The sequence below is a fragment of the Saimiri boliviensis genome, chromosome 13 (assembly GCF_048565385.1).
Source record: "Saimiri boliviensis isolate mSaiBol1 chromosome 13, mSaiBol1.pri, whole genome shotgun sequence".
In the NCBI taxonomy this organism is placed as follows: Eukaryota; Metazoa; Chordata; class Mammalia; order Primates; family Cebidae; genus Saimiri; species Saimiri boliviensis.
In genome coordinates, this window is record NC_133461.1 from 62,686,257 (window position 1) to 62,704,819 (window position 18,563).

Here is an 18,563-nt window from a genome sequence, read left to right on the forward strand (position 1 = left end):
TAACAAATACATAATTAGTGTGTCTGAGGAAAAATCAAAACAATGAAACAGAGCAAATATTTTAATATATAATAAAAACAACCCTTTCCCAAATCTATATGTGTCAATGTACTTGAATGTATATATCATAAGGGAATACTATGTGCCACATTCAGTGAATTGGAATGCAAAATCAAGACCTATCTCAGTAAAGTTATTGGAGTTTAAAGATAAACACTCATTTGAGCACATTGTCTCAAAACTCTCAAAAATAAAAGACAGGAGTGATGTTAGGGAAGATGGTGGGTAAGAAGTGCCAGGACTCTGTTTCACTGGCAGAATCTGACTAATAGAACTATTTGGGAACGCTGGAGTCTTGCAGCATCCAAAGGATGGCTTAGATGGTGGTAAATCATGGCTAATTTTGGTCAGTTTCAGTTCTTAAGACAGTAGCAACTACTCACTTCCCACCCTCCAGCCCTGTGGCAGGCAGCTGTGCCAATAATTCAGGTGCAACTTGAATGTGGCTTGCAAGAACCAGGGTGGGCAATAAGTACCTTGTCCCCCAAATATTGGGGATCAGTGTCCTTATAACTGACTAAAATGGTGCAGTCCAGAGGCCTTTATAACAATCCCCATTGCCTAAAGTGGCTTCTAGGATATGTGAAGATAATTGCCTTAAAAAATTTCACACCAAGTTTTCCCCATTTTCCCCATTTTGGGAGCCAAACCTTGAGGGATTAGAACATTTAAAAGCAATAACATATACAAGGAAATTTAGCAAGTCACCATGCATGACCAAGGAAAGCAGTGGCCTCAGAAAAGACCTGAGAAGACCTCAAGTTGACACCTCATCCTGATGTCTGGCATGGAGCTACCATAAACATTTTTAAAAACCAAACAAACAGAAACCAAAAACAGAAGCAGCAAACCCTGGGAAAGGCGGGGAATCTGATTAATAGAGATACTGTATTATGAGATTCAAATGTTCAGTTTCAACAACAAAAAAATACATGGTATATAAAAACAGGAATGTATGACCCACTCAAAGGAAAACAATCAACAGAAAAATAACTAGAATGAAAAATTCATTAGAGGGATTCAAAAGCAGATTTGAGCAGAAGTACGAATTAGTGAATTTGAAGATAAGACAATTGAAATTATTGAGTATGAGGAATAGAAAGCAGTAAGATTAAAGAAAAGTGAAGAGTCTAAGGGACCTGTGGGACACCATTAAGCAGACCAATATACATACTGTGAGGGTTTCTGAAGGAAAAAAAGAGAGGGAGCAAGAATCACAGAGATAATTTGGAGAAATAACGGCTGAAAGCTTCCCAAATTTGAGGAAGGTCACAGATCTACAAATCTAAGATGCTCAACAAGCTCCAAGCAAGGTAAACTTCAAGGAGACCCAAAACAAGACATATTTTAATTGAACTTTCAAAAGCCAAATACAAAGAGGGAGTCCTGAAAGCAACAAAACAAAAGTGCCTCATCATTGCAGGGATCTTCAAAAAAGTTACCAAAGAATTTCTTAGCCAAAACTTTGCTGGCCAGAAAGCAGTAGAATGATATATTTAAAGAGCTGAAAGAAAAATAAAAACCATCAACTGAAAACACTGTATCAGCCAAATTCTCTTTCAAAATTTGAGAGAAAGTTAGTCATTTCCAGACAAACAAAAGTTGAAGGGATTCATTTTCAGTAGGCCTGCCGTACAAAAAATGCTAAAGAGAGTCCTTCAAGTTGAAATGAAGGACACTAGACAGTAATTTGAAGGCATATGAGAATACAAAGTTCTCTGGTAAACAAAGATACATAGACAATATTTATCAAATAGTATTACCGTAATTTTGGTTTGTCACTTTGCTTCTTATTTTCTACATGGTTTAAAAGACTAATGCATAAAAACAATTAGTCTGTGTTTTCGGACACTTAAGATACAAGGATGTAATTTGTGATACAAATAACTGAAAAGTAGTAAGGATGGAGCTATATAAAAGCAGATTTTTTCTATGCTATTGAAGCTAAACTGGTAGAAATTCAAATTAAAGTGTTAAAATTTTAGGATTTTTAAGTGTAATTTACATGGTCACCACAAAGAAAATACCTGTAGAGTATACACAAAAGGAATTGAAAAAGGAATTAAAAATTGAAGTAACAAAAATTCACCAAACACAAAAGAATACAAGTGGGGCAGTTATGTTGCTATCAGACAAAATAGACTTTAAATAAAAAAAGGTTACAATAGAAACAGAAGGGCATGATATATTAATAAAAGATACAATACAACAGGAAGATATAAGAATTATAAACATACATCTAATAGAAGACTCTCAGAATATAGGACACAAAAATGAATGTACCTGAAGAGATAAATAGGCTATTCTCAAATAATGGCTTAAGACTTTAACACCACACTCTCCATAATGGATAGACCAACCAAAAAGAAGATAAGTAAATAAACAAAGGACTTGTATGACAATAAACGAATGAGCGCTAACAGGCATATACATGACACTTTATTGAGCAACAGGATATATATTCTTCTCAATTGCACATGAGGCATTCTCCAGGAAAGACCATATATTAGGCCACAAATCACGTCTCAATAGATTGTAAAAGCTGGATATCATATAAAGTTATCTCCTCTGACCATGATTAAGTGAAAGTAGAAGTCAATAACAGAATGAAAATTGGAAAATCCACAAATTTGTGGAAATTAAACAACACGTTTTAAAATAATCAATGGGTCAAAGAGGAAATCACAATGGAAATCAGAAAATATTGAGAGACAAATTTACATAAAAACACTTCATAGCAAAACTTATGTGATGCAGCAAAAGCAGTGTTAAAGAGGCAGATTTATAGGTGTAAATGTTTACATTTAAAAAGAAGAAACATTTCAAACCAACAACCTGACTTTATACCTGAAGGACCCAGTAAAAGAAAAACAAATTAAACCCAAAGCTAGCAGAAGGAAGGGAATTAAAGATTATAGTGAAGAAAAATAAAAGAAAAAGAGGAGAAAAATAGTAGGGAAAATTAACGAAACCAAGAGTTGGTTTTTCAAAAAGAATTAACAAAATTGACAAAACTTTAGCTAATTAACTATGGAAAAAAGAGAGAATACTTAAATTACTAAAATCATAAATGAAAGTGGAGACATTCATACTGATTCTATAGAAATGAAAAGGAATATAAGAGAGTAGTGTGAATGACTGTTGGCCAACAAGTTGGATAACATAGATAATATGAACAAATTCTTAGAAACACAAAACCTACCAAGACTTACTCATAAAGAAATAGAAAAGCTGTTTTTTTAAATATTTATTTAAAAATTTTTAAATATTTATCTATTTATTTATTTTATTTTATTTTTGAGACAGAGTTTCGCTCTTGTTACCCAGGCTGGAGTGCAATGGCACGGTCTCGGCTCACCACAACCTCCACCTCCCGGGTTCAAGCAATTCTCCTGCCTCAGCCTCCTGAGTAGCTGGGATTACAGGCACGCACCACCATGCCCAGCTAATTTTTTGTATTTTTAGTAGAAATGGGGTTTCCCCATGTTGACCAGGATGGTCTCGATCTCTTGACCTCGTGATCCACCTGCCTCGGCCTCCCAAAGTGTTGGGATTACAGGCGTGAGCCACCACGCCCGGCCAGAAATAGAAAATCTGAATGGACCCATAATTAGGAGATTGAGTCAGTAATCAACACTCCCCTGTTAAAGATAAGCCCTGGACTAGACTGCTTCACTAGTGAATTTTACCAAATATTTAAAGAATTATCATCAATTCTTCTCAAACTTTTCCAGAAAACTGAAGGGGAAACATTTCCTAATTCATAGAAAGGCATTCAAATAGAAAAAGAAGAAGTAAAATGCTCTCTCTTCACAGATGACATGATCTTACATGCAGAAAATTGAAGAAATCCTAACATGTCCATTGATAAATGAACAGATAAATTGTCATATATATCCAGTGAGATATTATTTACCTTTAAAAAGCAACGAAATTCTGATACATACTTCAACATGGATGAACCTCGAAGACATTACACTAAGTGAACACAAAAGGACAAATACTGTATGATTCTGTTTACATGAGACAGGGAGAACAGTCAAATTCATGGAGAGTAGAACACTGGTTACCAGGGCCTGCAGGGAGCAGCAATGGGGAATTACTGTTTAATGGGCGCAGAGTTTGTTTCTGTAGATGGATGGTGATGATGCTCTCACAACAACATAAATATACTTCATGCCACCAAACTCTACACATAAAAATGGTTACAATGGTAATTTTTTTTAACTTTTAGTTTAGGAGTACATGTGTGAGTTTGTCAGCCGGACGTGGTGGCTCACACCTGCAATCCCAGCACTTTGGGAGGATGAGGTGGGTGGATCACTTGAAGTCAGGAGTTCAAGAGCAGCCTGGCCAGTATGATGAAGCCTCGTCTCTACTAAAAATACAAAAATTATCCAGGTGGTGGCTCATGCCTGTTTAGTTCCAGCTACTCCAGAGGCTGAGGCAGGAAAATCACTTGAACACAGCAGGCGGAGGTTGCAGTGAGCCGAGATTGCACCACTGCACTCTCGCCTGGGCAACAGAGCAAGACTCCATCTCAGACAAACAAACAAACAAACAAACAGAAAAGGAGCACATGTATGGGTTTGTTATATAGGTAAATTACATGCCATGGGGGTTTGGGTACAGATTTTTTCATCACCCAGATAATAAGCATAGTACCCAATAAGTAGTTTTTTAGGTCTCTCTCCTCCCATCTCCACCCTCAAATAGGCCCTGCTATCTCTTGTTCTCTTCCTTATGTCGCTATATACTCAATGTTTAGCTCCCACTAATAAGTGAGAACATGTGGTGTTTGGTTTTCTGTTCCTCTGCTAGTTTCCTTATGGTAATGGTGTCCAGCTTAATCTATGTTTCTGCAAAGGATGTGACTTCATTTATGGCCATGTAGCATTCCATGGTGTATATGTGCCACATCTTCTTTACCCAGTCTACTGTTGATGGGTATTTAGATTGATTCCATGTCTTCACTATTGTGAATAGTGCTGTGATGAACATATGCATCATGTATCTTTAGGGTAGAAAAATTTATGTTCCTTTGGGTATATACCTGATAATGGGATTGCTAAGTTGAATGGAAGTTATGTTTTAAGCTCTTTGATAAATTGCCACACTGCTTTACACAATGCTTGAACTAAATTAGTTCATTCCCACCAGCAGTGTCTAAGTGTTCAAAATGGTAAAATCTTATATTGTGTATATTTTGCCATAATTTAAAAAAAAACAGCACTGAAGCTACATCTGTAACATACTCAAGGAAAGAAAGCAGAAGAAATAATTTTATATCTAAGTTGTCCTTCAAATATACAGGCTACAGACAGTTTTAAACATGAAAGAACCCCATTAGTGCTTCTGGAAGATATCCCCAGAGGGGAAGCCCTGCAGTAAGAGGGCTGGTGCTGAACACTGAGTATGTGTAAGTCGAAAACGCAAAGACCAAGGGAACAGAACAGTTGAAGAACATGTGCTCTGACGAAGGAGAACACCAGAGAACAAAGGGAGGCATGAGGTCAAAGACAGAATATGCTCTCGGACTGCTTGATACATAAGAACTATGAGTCAAAGGATATCATATAAAGCCAACAAAACAAGTAAAAGAAGTACATAGAAATTTAATAGTATAAAGGCAAACATCAGTTAAGGCAATATTAGTGAGTAACACCTGGTGTGAAGGGGAGAAGAAAACATCATTTTTTCACTAATAGAAAAAACTGGCATACAAATTAATAACATGCAGAAGCATAAAGGAATTACAGGCAAATGACTACCCCATAACCCAATGAGGGCCAGAAGTTTTATAGGCTCAAATTATCAAACCTTCAGAAGAGAGGGTAAGGAAAATTATCTTCGCCCCTACAACTGACCCAGCAGATATTAAAGCATGTTATGAAACTTGAATACTGAAATAAAGCGGCACACATACACAGACAGACCAACTGAGCAGAATAGGAAGTTCATAAATAGACCAAGTATTTATGGAAATTTAGTACATGCTAAGGAGGCATCTCAAGTTAGTGAGGAAATGATGTAAACAGTGTTGAATCAACTGGGTAGCTTTCTGAACAAAAAATAAATAACATAAAATTAAGTTGGGTTCATAGCTGGCATGATATTCCAAGACAAATTCCAAATGGCTAAAAGATTTCATGTAAACAGTAAAACCCATAAAAGAAGCTGAAGAAAATAGAGCAGAATCTTGTCACAGCATGGGAAAGATCTCTCTATGTTATTAAATCCAAGAGTAAATGAAAAATTGATAAATAAAGACAAGTGAAGCCTAAATCATCCAACCAACCAAATAAACAGACACGAAGCTCATAAAAAAGCAAAGTCAAAAGGAAAACAACAAAATGAGGGGTAAAAAAAATGTGTGACTCATATCATGGAGAAAGATCTAGTTTCCCAAAGCATAAAGAGCTCTTATAAATTGACAAGAAAAAGACTAAAGTGGTAACAGAAATGTTGCCCAAACAAACACGAATGACCCTTAAACATAAGAAAAAATGCTCGTAATATAAAATTACTCATAATTTAAAAAAAACTCATGATAAGAAAATGCAAATTAAAGTTATACCAAGACAACATTTTCCAATTTACCATACTGGAAAAGAATTCAAATGTTTGGTAACCTATTTTATTGGTACCCAGAAACCAGCATTCTTAAAAATTGCTGGAAAGAATGTGTATCAATATATTATGTATGTAGGGAAACTGGTTATTAAAGTAACAAAGATATATTCTGTTCCATTCTGCCATTCCACTTTTGGGAATTTGTCCTGTAGGCCTACTGGCACGTGTGCAAAATAACATACGTGCACAGTTATTCATCATAGCATTGTTTGTAATAATAGAAGCCTGGAAATACTCAAACACTCACAATGGAGGAGTGATAATATAATGTTTTATCCATCCAGCGGAACACTATTATGGAGCTATAGAACTACCCTCTAGACACTGAGAAGAGGCTCCCTTTTTACAATCCTGTGGATTTCAACCTATTTGTAAAGACTGGAAATACTCAAATGCTCACAATGGAACGTTTGAGTGTTTCTAGTCTTCTGTTATTACAAACAATCTGTTATGTGAAAAAAATTCCAGGGAGCACAGTACATATGGCATACTACTTATTGTGTTTATAAAAATGGTGAGGATAAGAAAATCTATTATGTTTCCTTGTTTACGCCTAAAGAAACTCAAGAAGGATACATGAGACTTTTGTAGCAAGTGAACAGGCTACCTATTCGAAAATCAGATTAAAAAGGCAAAAGAAAATGCTAAGATAGCTGTGTTTTATGTTTTGGTTTACCAGAGGTTCTGTAAGATGCGGATTTCCTTTTTCTGTTATCTCATTTATTGATCTGGAGAAATCATAAGGAAATGTGACTTTTCTTTGATCTCAGTGGTGAGTGGCCACGGAGATCTATCCTTGCAGAGTGAGAATGAGAGACCTCCTGTCCAGCACACTGAGCCCACCTCCACACTCCTCTCTGTAATCACAGCCCCATTCTTACTCTGTAGGAAGCCTGTGACCTTGGCCTTGGCTTGGTTTTTGCTGCTCTAGAGGTATGTTACAGCTCAAGGAAGGTTGATTTGTATCTGACAAGAGATGTCTTGTGCTCCTCAACAATCCGAGATGGTAATACTTTCTATCCAGGTGTCTTAGTTTGGGCTACAACAAAATACTACAGATTGGCAGCTCCAACATCATGTGAGGAAGCCCTGTGAGGAGAGGCTGTGCTAACAGGAGGGATGTTCTTGCATCTTTATGTGGCCTTTCTTAGGTGTGTGTGTGCAAGGAGAAAGAGCTCCTGTGTTTCTTCCTTTTCTTACAAGGGCATAATCATGTCTGGGGTCTTCACCCTCATGACCACATCTTAACCTAAATACCTGCTGAAGGCCCCACCTCCTACTAGCCTCACTGGGGATGAGGGCTTCAACACATGAATTTGGAAAAACACAAACATTCAGTCCAGAGTAACACGGGTATGCATTTTGTATAAATTCCTAAACTGGGTATTATTTATTACACTATGGCCCTTTTCTTTGCCAATGCCTTTATAAAACCTGATGTTTGTTAACCCTAAGAATGAGGCAACAGTCTGTGTGTTGTCTGACAGACTGACATAAACCACTTCAGACAAATGGAGAGCCCCTCCTATTTCAACAGACCTCCTTTAGGAACCCATTCAGGGTGTAACACTCTCAGTGGGATGGGAATTACTTATTGTCCAGATGTAAATACTGGTGATTCCCGTTCGGCACTAGTGGCACTGAGGTGTGCAAGGAACCACAGAGAGCTTGGGAGGGTGAGTTACAAGGTGGGTTCAGATCTCAGAAATAGAATGGCTTTGGCTAGGGGTGGCAGGCAAGGTGAGCATCTGGCAGACAAAGATTCTTAGTTACAAAAAGGGAGTTGGGCAGGCAGGACAAGAGGTCTATGGCAACCTAAATGTGAAGGCCAGAGAGCGAGTCAAGGAGCTGGGCCCTTAGGCTGTCAGTACAGGTAGGTGTTAGTAGCACCATGTGCCTGGAGGAGCAATGACCAGTCAGGATGAGGCCAGCCACTGGTCCCCAGGTAGTAGAGGATGGACTGGGTGAAGACTTGAGGGTTAGAACCCAGGAGGCTGCCCAGGGGCCTTGAATTTGCCTGTTTCCTCCGGAAACTCAAGATTCTCTTACTGGAAACTTTATAACGCTTGTGTTTCCAAAGTCCATGGAGAAGTCAAGATCCTAAAGGGCCAATTTCAGTACCACCGTCTCTCAGTATTCATGAGGGAGTTGGTTCCAGGATCCCTTTGGATACCAAAATCCATTGACTGATGCTCAAGTCCCTTATATAAAGTGGTGTGTATCTGCACATAACCTATGCACATCCTCTTGTATACCTGTAATCATTTCTAGATTACTAATAATATCTAACACAATGTAAATAGTTATTATACTGTATTGTTTTTTACTTATTTATTTTTATCGTTGTATTATTCCTTTTATTTATTTACATATCTTGAATGTTTTCAATCAGCAGTTGGTTGAAGCTGTGGTTGCAGGTGAGGACACAGAATGCTTCCTGTACATGTGTGCGAGAATTCTTAGCACAACTTCCAACTTTGATATTTAAGTCAATTTAATTTAGTTCTATTCTATTTAGCCTTAACTGAGACTAAAAACAAAGTATCCTATCATCTCTTATGAGTCAGCTGTGGATTTAAGAATCATATTTCAGTTAGTTCCTTAGTCATTCCTTACCTAGACTTTAAGAAATGTATTTTAACCCTCCACCACCAGCCTTTTTTTTTTTTTTTTTTTTTTGGCTCTTTAAAACTGATGTTTGTCTTCTCTATCTTTGTCATGCTTTCCATGACGCTTTTAAATTCTAGCTATGACTAGCTATTCAACAAAGTGCAAGGTGGTTTTTTTTAAGATGGTAAGCTGAAAGTCATACATTTCTGCTTAAAAAGCCTCTGTTCTCTCTTTCTTGATAAGATAGACATTAAAATTTAAAAGCCAGAACACGAAATAAGAAGTGCTAATAAAAATTTCACCAAGTTGGAGTTTAGATTTTAAAACGTTGCTAACCTAATAAGAAATTCAGGATGAATGTGAAGGGTCAGGAAACTCAGAGAGGATCTGTGCTGTGTGCCTTCAAAATGTTCTGCAAACTTCACGTGAAAATTGTTTGTGATTCGTTTTGATCAGTGATGACTCAACTTATTTAAAAAAATGAAGCCTCAACAAGTACAACTGGAAAGCGACCTCCCCACCTCCTGCATAAATGTGGTCGGCATCACTTGCATGTGGGGTATTAAGACTGCAGCATCTCTCCTGTGTGACAGATCTGGTTTCATCTGTGTTTCTTCAATTTTTATCAGTGTTGGCCTAGATTTCCAAAGCCGAGTGAAAATGGAAATATCCTCCCCACCAACCCGCTTTAACCCATCTGTCTCCTTTTATTTACATAATATAACATCTTTTCCTTGAGGAAGTCTAATTTAAAAAAAAAAACACACACACACACACAAAAGCAAAATGGAAGTAAAATAAATAGAAAGTCTTTCCTCGCAAAATAAAACATAGGATCTTCCCTTTGAGTTTATACCCAACCAGCCCTCACTAGAGCAGCAAATTCAATAAAAAAACAGTATGAGGCAGGGCTAGACATCAACATGACCATTTCTTTAATACGCCCATGACTTTAGAATTACCTTTCACGTGTCAAGTGACTTGGTGACACCTTCCAGAAGACAGAATGCAAGAATATTTCTGATAATCTGCTAATGTTGGTCTCCTTATTCCAAAGTGAGGAAGTCAACCTGGATAATGACTTTGCTAAGTGCCAGCATGAGAAGGGTTCATAATTATGCAGACTCTGTTGTTGTTACTGCTGCCAACAGAATAATTTATCAACTTATGGGTCTCATCAAGGGAACTAAAAAGCACATCACCAGCAAGAAATGATTTCTAAAGAAGACTTAATTACTACTATATGTGTTTTTAATGTTGGCTGAAAATACACAAGAAGACAAGCTAAAGTGGCATGTGACAAGTCCTCATTTAGTCTGTCAGTCTTGGTAGCATATTCAGAAGGTCAACAATAAAAAAAGAATCAAGAGATAAAGGCAGATCCTCCCATGACTTCGAAATAATTGTAGTATTTGCTGGTGAGGCCAAAGTTTCCGTATACAGATCTCTGACCAAGACAGTTCTATGGACTTCAAGGGAAAATTAGGGGAGGGGACAGGTCAGCAGCTCAGTGTGTGGTGTTCATCAGGTACTATTCTGACTGAGCCCAGCTGAATTTTTATTTAACCATTCTAATATTTTCCGGAAACCAAGGCTTTTTACTTTTCGCTCAATCTACTCAAAATGAACTACTCCGTACCCCAAGGTACTGGCAGCATTTATTCACCCTCGTGAAGCCAGTGACGTACCATACCCTTCGGTGCCTCTCCACCCCTCCATCCTCAACAAGTAATATTCATTAACAATCAGACCAGCTCAAAGGAAACGCGGTGGCTTTCCGGCATACAACTGACCTGCGAGGCATGGAGGAGAGAGGCCCATTTCCCCTATGTCCATGGTTTCTTATAGTAACACAAGTAAGTGACAGGAGTTTCGGCTGAAGCACAATCGTTAAAGGGATATTTTTAAGTAAAGGAAAAGTCATCACTGTTTGTGGAAACAGTGACCTGGGCTGCTTTTCCAATTCCCATTAGTAGTAAACTTTGCTTCTGGACAGAACCCTTTTATTTTGTTCTTTGGTTTGAAGCACATTACATTCAAGTTTTCCTTAAAAATAAAATTGGAAATAACTCCTTAAATCTGCAGGCTGCTGGATGATGGAAGATGGGAGAAGGTACATTTCACGAGTCAGCTCAGGTACCCGCGCTATACAGCCTGGCACAGCTAACATCTAGAAACTGGACGCAGATTGGAGGAAAAGCAGAAAACGCGGAGTGAAGATCACAAAACCATCAAGATGAAGAATGGGGGAAGGGGTATCCTAAAAGCGGTGAGGAAAAGCCAAAGCAAATGCACTGAGAAATGTGAAGTTACATTTGCCTACTGATGAAGTAAATACCAAGGAGGAGAAAAATCTCTCAGGAAACAAGCAAGTGGACAAAAGGTGATAAAGAAGAATTGCAGGTTTCAAACCTCTGGTCTAGAAAATAATTTTAAACGCATATACAAGCATCAGATCTTATGTCAGTTTTGTCAGAAATCAACAGGATTCGCCATTTTTCTCTTTTGATTAGTAGTGATGGCATGCTCTGGAATTTTCTGTATTAAATTCTCTGTAAGAGGCTGGGTGCAGTGGTTCATGCCCATAATCCCGGCACTTTGGGAAAACAAGGTGGGAGGACTGTTTCAGGCTGGGAGTTCAAGACCAGCTTGGGCAACATAGCAAGACCTTGTTTCTACAATTTTTTTTTTTTTTAATTGGCCGACTGAGCCCAGGAGTTTGAGGCTGCAGTGAGCTATGATGGTACCATCGCACTTCAGCCTAGGCACTGTCTCTCAGAAAGAAACAAAAATTCTCTGTAAGAATCCATGGGAACACGTAGTTTCTTGTGGGTCTGTGTACTAAACATGCTGTGCCTTTACCCTCTGTGCAAGCTTGTCTCTCTTGCTCCATCTCTAATTTGCTCCTGGCACCTCTCCTCTCTTCTCCTTTCCTCTTCTCCCATTTTTCTGCTCCAAGGGGGCAGCCAGAGGTCCCCATCACTGCATAGTTCCTCAGGTCTGGGCTTTCTTTTCCTGACCTGATGGAGCAGTGTGTCCAACCGGTTCCCTCAAACACATGCTCATTCTTTTAAGGGGAATCAAATTAGTAAGCCTTCCAGTCACTGCCTGCAGGGTCCCTGTAGGTCCAATTCTGATGCCAGGAGGAATGTCCCGGTTTGGACTGACTTGCAATGAGGACGTAGAGACAGGCACTGGCAGGCAAACCCCAGCCGCCGGCCATGGGAGACAGCTTTTTAAAGTCAGAACATCATAGCGAAGGGAAGACTTACCCGCTTCGTCTCTGTGCCAGCTCTCTCTCCTTCTAGCTTTCTGCATTGTCTTGTTCTTCCCCTCACTTGTCAGCTACAATTGGCTGGAAACACTCTTGGGCTGACTCAGAATGCAATGTGTAAAAAACTTTCAGTTAAATACTTCCTTCCCTTTTCCATGATGATGAGGTGCTGTGCTCTTCTTCTGATCCTTCAACTTCCAAGACATTCACAGATTCCTGCTCACGGTCTCTCCCCGTCTTCTCACTCTGCTCATCCCCTTGCAGCCCCAGCCCCACCCCTGCCCAGTGAACTACAGTTCCTCAGTGTGTCCTCGGCCCTCCCTGACTGGTCCAATGTCCCTGCCATCTGCTCTTGAAGTGCTGCACGTGCCTGCCTTTCAGAGGTCTCGCAATTCAAATTTTGCATGATTTGCCATGTTTGGGATTAGTCTGCCTTTCCTACTGTACACATGGGGCAGACAGAGCTTCCAATTTTGTCTACGATGATCCTCAGATCCGGCACGTCTTAGGCAACCAGAAGTATCTGCTGAATGACTGAGTGATAAAAGGGACTGATCTGATATCTTTTTTTTTTCTCGTGATATGCGTTCTCAGCTACTTTTCTCCTTCTCCTGGTGCCTTCTCCTTCTCTCCTGGTAGAGAGAGGAAAGTCTCTCCATTTCCTTATAGCCAGCCTGAGGGAAGGCAGCCAGAGAAGTGGTCTGTGGAGGCTTGTGGCTGGCAGTGAGAAGACTTTTCTTCCAGTTCAAGGCCAAAAGCCCAATATGACCTTTAGCCATTTCTTAGGTAAATGAAAGTCAATATTTTCTGCTTCTTCTGCTTCATATGGGGCTATTGTTGGGACAAAATTGAGTTTGAAAGGTGCCGTATAAAGATAATGGTTACACAAACATAATGTATCCTTAAAGCAAAATGCTTTGTTGCATATCTCTATCATCTCTTAAAATTTCATGTACCATTGATGAGTTCTCTAGAATGTAGGCCTTCTTCTTTGAAGAAGCTGATTTTCAGAGAAGCTGCCGTTTTAGTAAACAGATCATCTAATCATCCACCCTGTAGGCCAATTGTTACTGAGCACACAATTACGCAAGCAACTACCATATAGAATGGTAAGGTCCTAGGGAGGAGAAGTAGAGGCTGCTCAGGCAGATGAGAAAAAGGTGCCCCATCCAGATCATGAGGTCAGAGAAGGCTGAAGGGTAAGTGAAGTCTGCGCTGGAGTCCAAATCTTGATTAGCAGGGGACGGCAAAGCAAGGAGCGGGTGTGCACGTGATCCAAGGCTGGGGATGAGAGGCGCCTGGAGGACTAAGACAACAGAAAAGGAGGTCCACATGGCTGGGGCTTAAAGTGGGGTGGGGAGCAGAGGAGATGGTGAGCAGGGGAAGAGGAGGCTAGAAGGGAACAGACGATGAAGGGTTTTGTTAGGAAAACTTGACCTTACTCCAAGAATACTGGGGAAACTTTGGCGAGCTTCAAGCAGAAACATTACTTGATTATATCTGACTTTCAAAAATGTCACTTTGGCGTGCAGTGTGAAGAAAGGATTAGTTATATAGGGCAATGGTGGAAACAGGATGAGCGGGAGGACTGGCCGTTATAGCAATCAAGTGAGAAATCCTGGTGGCTTAAATTCAGGCAGTCACAGTAGGAGTGGACTGAAGTGGGCGGATATGAGGGGATGCCTTTACTGACCCAGAGATCAGGGAGGAAAGGGAGGTTTGGGGGGAGGAAAGATGATGCGGGTCATACAAATGGAGTGTTTAGCAAGCAGCTGATTTTGTGAGTTAGGAGCTCAGGAGAGAGATGAGGGCTGAAGACACAGGTAGCGTTCAAAGTATTCTGCACAAACACTGCTAACTGAGGCCATGGAGTAGATGATATCCCCCAAAGGGACTGTATAGAGAAGACATTAGGTCTGGAGAAATGAGAGGGCTCCCAGTAATCAAACTTTGGGTTAAGGAGTCCAATAAGAAGGGGCGGTGATGTGGGAGGGAAGCCAGAAGGACATGGTGCTTGTGAAGCTTGCAGAAGGTGTGGGTGGATGGCCAGCCATGGTCAGCACTCAGAGCCATCCAGAGGTAAGACCTAAACCCAGAGGCTCTTCTCACCACAATGGCAAAAATGCGGAACTTGGAGTTCTAGGTCCCAGGAGCCATTGGAGGGATCTAAAATGACACTTCCTTTATGTCACATTCTCTAGGAATCTTCATTGACTTCTCCAGCCAGAAGTGACTACCATCTCCAAATATTTGTTGAGCCAGTACTCTTTGCACTGAGCACTGGGAATTTTAAAAGACATAAACTATGGTCCTTGAGGGGAGTAAAGCACTTACATAAAAATTCATCACAACTTGGTGTAGTCTCTACCGAGTGTCCTGTGCCCGCTGAAGAAGACAAACGCTTGGCTGGGTGGTCAGGGCAGGCCCACCCCTCCACCCTCTACAGGACAGGGTATGTCAGGAGACAAAGCAAGGGGAATATTCCAGGTGGGGCCTCACTGCTTGAAAGGTGTGGAAGTGGGATGGGCATGGTTTATCGGGAGGGCAAGGAACAGACCATGTGTTTAGCGAGGAGGACTCTTCTAGGGGAGCAGTAGGGGCATGGGTGGAGCCTTTGGAAGGGGTCAGATAGAGGTGGGCCTTGAGAGATGGCTGGAATTTTGAATTTCATGCTGCAAATAGCAGGGCACCCATTACAATGGTCACTCCTTAGGTACTGTTTGCCTCTGATTTGTGTAATCTTGCCTCTGTGATTATGGCTCTAATTTCTTTGAAAGCAATCTAGGGGCAAGGGGCATGTCTTTTTATCCTTTGATTGTTCCGCAGGGACTAGTTCAGCATCTTCTAACTCAAATGTTCTTCATAGGAATGAAACTGCAAAGACACATTGTGGCTTGTGAGGGCACATAGCTCAGTCTCTGTGCAGACACAATGAGTAGTGTACACTGTGCCCAGTACGAAGCTTTTTATCCCTTATCCCTTATTCCCACTCCCCCTGAGTCTCCAGAGTCCATTACCCCACACCGTATGCCTGGCAAACGGTGATTTTATTGATAGCATGATTTGCTAAGTCTACAATACCTATGATAAACAAATAGAACATGGGAGACGCTGAGTCGGTTTTAGGAGGATCAGGAAGTTTTCCTGGTGAGGATGATAGCTAAACAGAGACCTCAAGGGTGGACAGCCAAGCGGTGGGCAGAGGGCAGGGGTGCAGCAGGCAGAGAAAGGCCCCTGTGGAGAGGGAGGCTGTGGAGGAAGAGGCATGGAGAGGAAGCCAGGCCAGGGGTACCACAGCCTTTTGACACCCCACCACCTAGGGCAGAGCCCAGGTCCAGAGCAGGGCGGGTGGCAATGGCCCGTGTGAGCTGACGTGTAAAGCCCACCATCTCCCTGGAGTCCGTGGGCATCAGGTGAACACAACACTCTCCACAGGATGCTGGTTCTGCCCATGACAGAAACCTGGCAGAAAGAAAGAAGAACATGACCGCAGGCATTATCGCCAGTAGAAGACTGCTTGTTTTCCTCTTGGAAAAAGATTTCAAAAGCTGACGCTGAAAGAAACATGCAAAATAGATTTAAATGCAGTTGAAATGAGAGGGGACAGTCTGGGCCTGCTGCTGATCGGAGACACTTCTCGAGCAGTGTCAGCGTGAGAGAAGCTGGCGTTGCACCGGCCCCAAAGCGAGAAGAAAACAGTCTCCTCTTGACACCGACAGTGAGTCACAGAGCAGCAGCTGTGGAATATTTACTTTTTCTGGATTTTACACTGTAATTTTAAATTATAATTACATTTTATGTCATAAAACACTACTGTCTATTTGACATAATTTTCTGAATTGTGCGGGCAGGAACACAGACGAGGACAGCACGGGCCCTGCCCTTGAGGACTGCCCGTTAAGTGAGGAGACAGACCCCTGAGCAACAGCCCAGAATATCATGCGGAGAGTGCACCCCAGTGGGACGGGAGAAGGGCTCTGACCAGAGGAAAGAGCAATTAGTTTAAAATAATTTTTTTTCTTTTACTTTTAATTTAGCCCTGCCTGAGCAAGGCCTTAAAAAATTTGGTTATGAACTCACAACTGTCCCTTTCCATGGGAATCTTCCTAAAGGCGAAAGATTTCTTTGTTCTGACAAGAAACCAGAGCAGGAGAGCAATGAATTCTGAGAGCTGGATTTGGGAAAGTTGTGCCGAGAAAGGCATAAAGCAGTCATTTTCAGAGCAGAGCTACGATTGCCTTGGAGTTGATGGAACAGCTTACAAACCATGTCCTGTCCGGACCCTATCCCAGCCCCAGTGAATTAGAACCTCTAGGGCAGGGAAAGCTGGAAACACAACTTTTCCAGCTGCTCCAGGGTTTGTCTTATGCACAGTAAGGTATAAGAGCCACCGTTTTAAGAAATGCTCCGGATTTCAGTGGAGAGGAAGAGGAGGCTCACAGTACAGGTGACACCAGGAAGATGGGGATGTGCAAGTGTCCGAGGGGGCGGAGTCCTCAGTACAGCCGGAGAGAAAGCTGGAAAGTCAAACCAAGGCTGCCCACCCAAAGGACAGTGACTGCCAACCACACCTGTTTGTCCAAATCGCCCCTGGAAGTGAAAAGTATTCCTATATTTGGCTCCATTTCCAGAATCGGTCTGTTACATGGGGCTTAAACACGTGCACGTTAGCAAAGGCTGCACCAGTGATTCCAGTGAACAGCAGGGCTCAGCCCCACTGCACAGGCTGGAACCATGAGAAGTTCTGAAGTGAAGGATTACACCAAACCCCTTCTCCTACCCATGGAAAGCCTGGTAGATTCTAGAATGGCCATTACCACTGACTGTGTACTAAAGACTTTAGAAGCATCAACTGCATCCAGAAGTGAGATATGGTCCACGTGTTGTGAGCATGCAATGTGATTCTTTAAATGTCAAAAACAAGGAAAGCCCTACCATTTCCACTCTACCCTACCATTTCCGCTTTACTCTGAATTCTGAGGGCCAGTTAGAATTGGTTCTTCTTGTAAACAAATGACTTCTGAATATCTAAACAGTAGCATTTATTCTTAGATAACTAGATAATTTTTAGGAAATGTCAAACCACTGACATGTCTGTGCTCTGAAAGAATTAAGTTCTGGAAGCAATCAAAGACTCTGATTAGCTCAGTAAGAGACAGCAGCAAGATTCCAGCAAAGATGCCTCAGGCTACGCAAGTTAATTAATGACTTAACATTATCTCAGGGACCCCAAACTAACTGAAATCAACTTGTTGGCATCCTGAAAGTGATGTGAAAGTGGTTGATAAAAATGTCATGATATTACTAATCATCAGCATCATAAAGAATAGGCTTACAGTGCATGAGTATTTCCCCAAGGAAATAAAGTGAGATGCATGTATATTACCTAGAGCTTTTGATCAGAATTATATTCATTGCCAATGTCTTCAAACATTTTTGCTGTTGCACAGACAGCCACAGATTTTATACCTTTAAAGTATACCTCCCTTAGAATACTAGGCTGATGAGGTGAGAGCTTATTATGTGATATTACGTAGAGTCAATATTTGGATGAATAAAGATGACCCAGAGCTAGTAAGTTACTCCAAGCACGAAGGCGACAGTGCAAGTAATTCCCTAGGTTGTGGTCAAAGAAGATTTTTTGTTGTGTAAGGACTGTCCCTTTGGTTCTCAATAGTTCATTACAGTTTAATGGAGGCAAACAATAAATTATATATTAGTCTGTAGTTTAGAGACTCCCTCATGTTGACCCAGCTGAAGTTGTAATTTTAGTCACATTCAAGGAAATTTATTCTTTTTTCCTCATTCGTCTTCAGGTGCCTTAGTTCAAGAAGCATTGTGTGAATGAAATTCAAACAAATGATAAAACAGCTACTATCTACGGAGCATCTACTATGTGCCAGGCTTTGTATATGTCATTTAAATTAGTCTATTTAATCCTCCCTAGGGTTTCGTAAAGTGAGGTATTATCTCCACTTTTGTAGAG

The 18,563-nt window shown here is 40.8% G+C and overlaps 1 protein-coding gene and 1 non-coding gene across 5 annotated transcripts in view; both read right to left on the reverse strand.

Annotated features, from left to right (window-relative positions):
* L3MBTL4 (L3MBTL histone methyl-lysine binding protein 4) overlaps positions 1-18,563 on the reverse strand; it is a 456,802-nt gene that overhangs the window by 48,125 nt on the left and 390,114 nt on the right. The window lies entirely within an intron of this gene.
* On the reverse strand, positions 16,613-16,727 carry LOC120361784 (U5 spliceosomal RNA). The gene has a single exon (XR_005577899.1). It is a non-coding gene; the product is annotated as a U5 spliceosomal RNA (small nuclear RNA).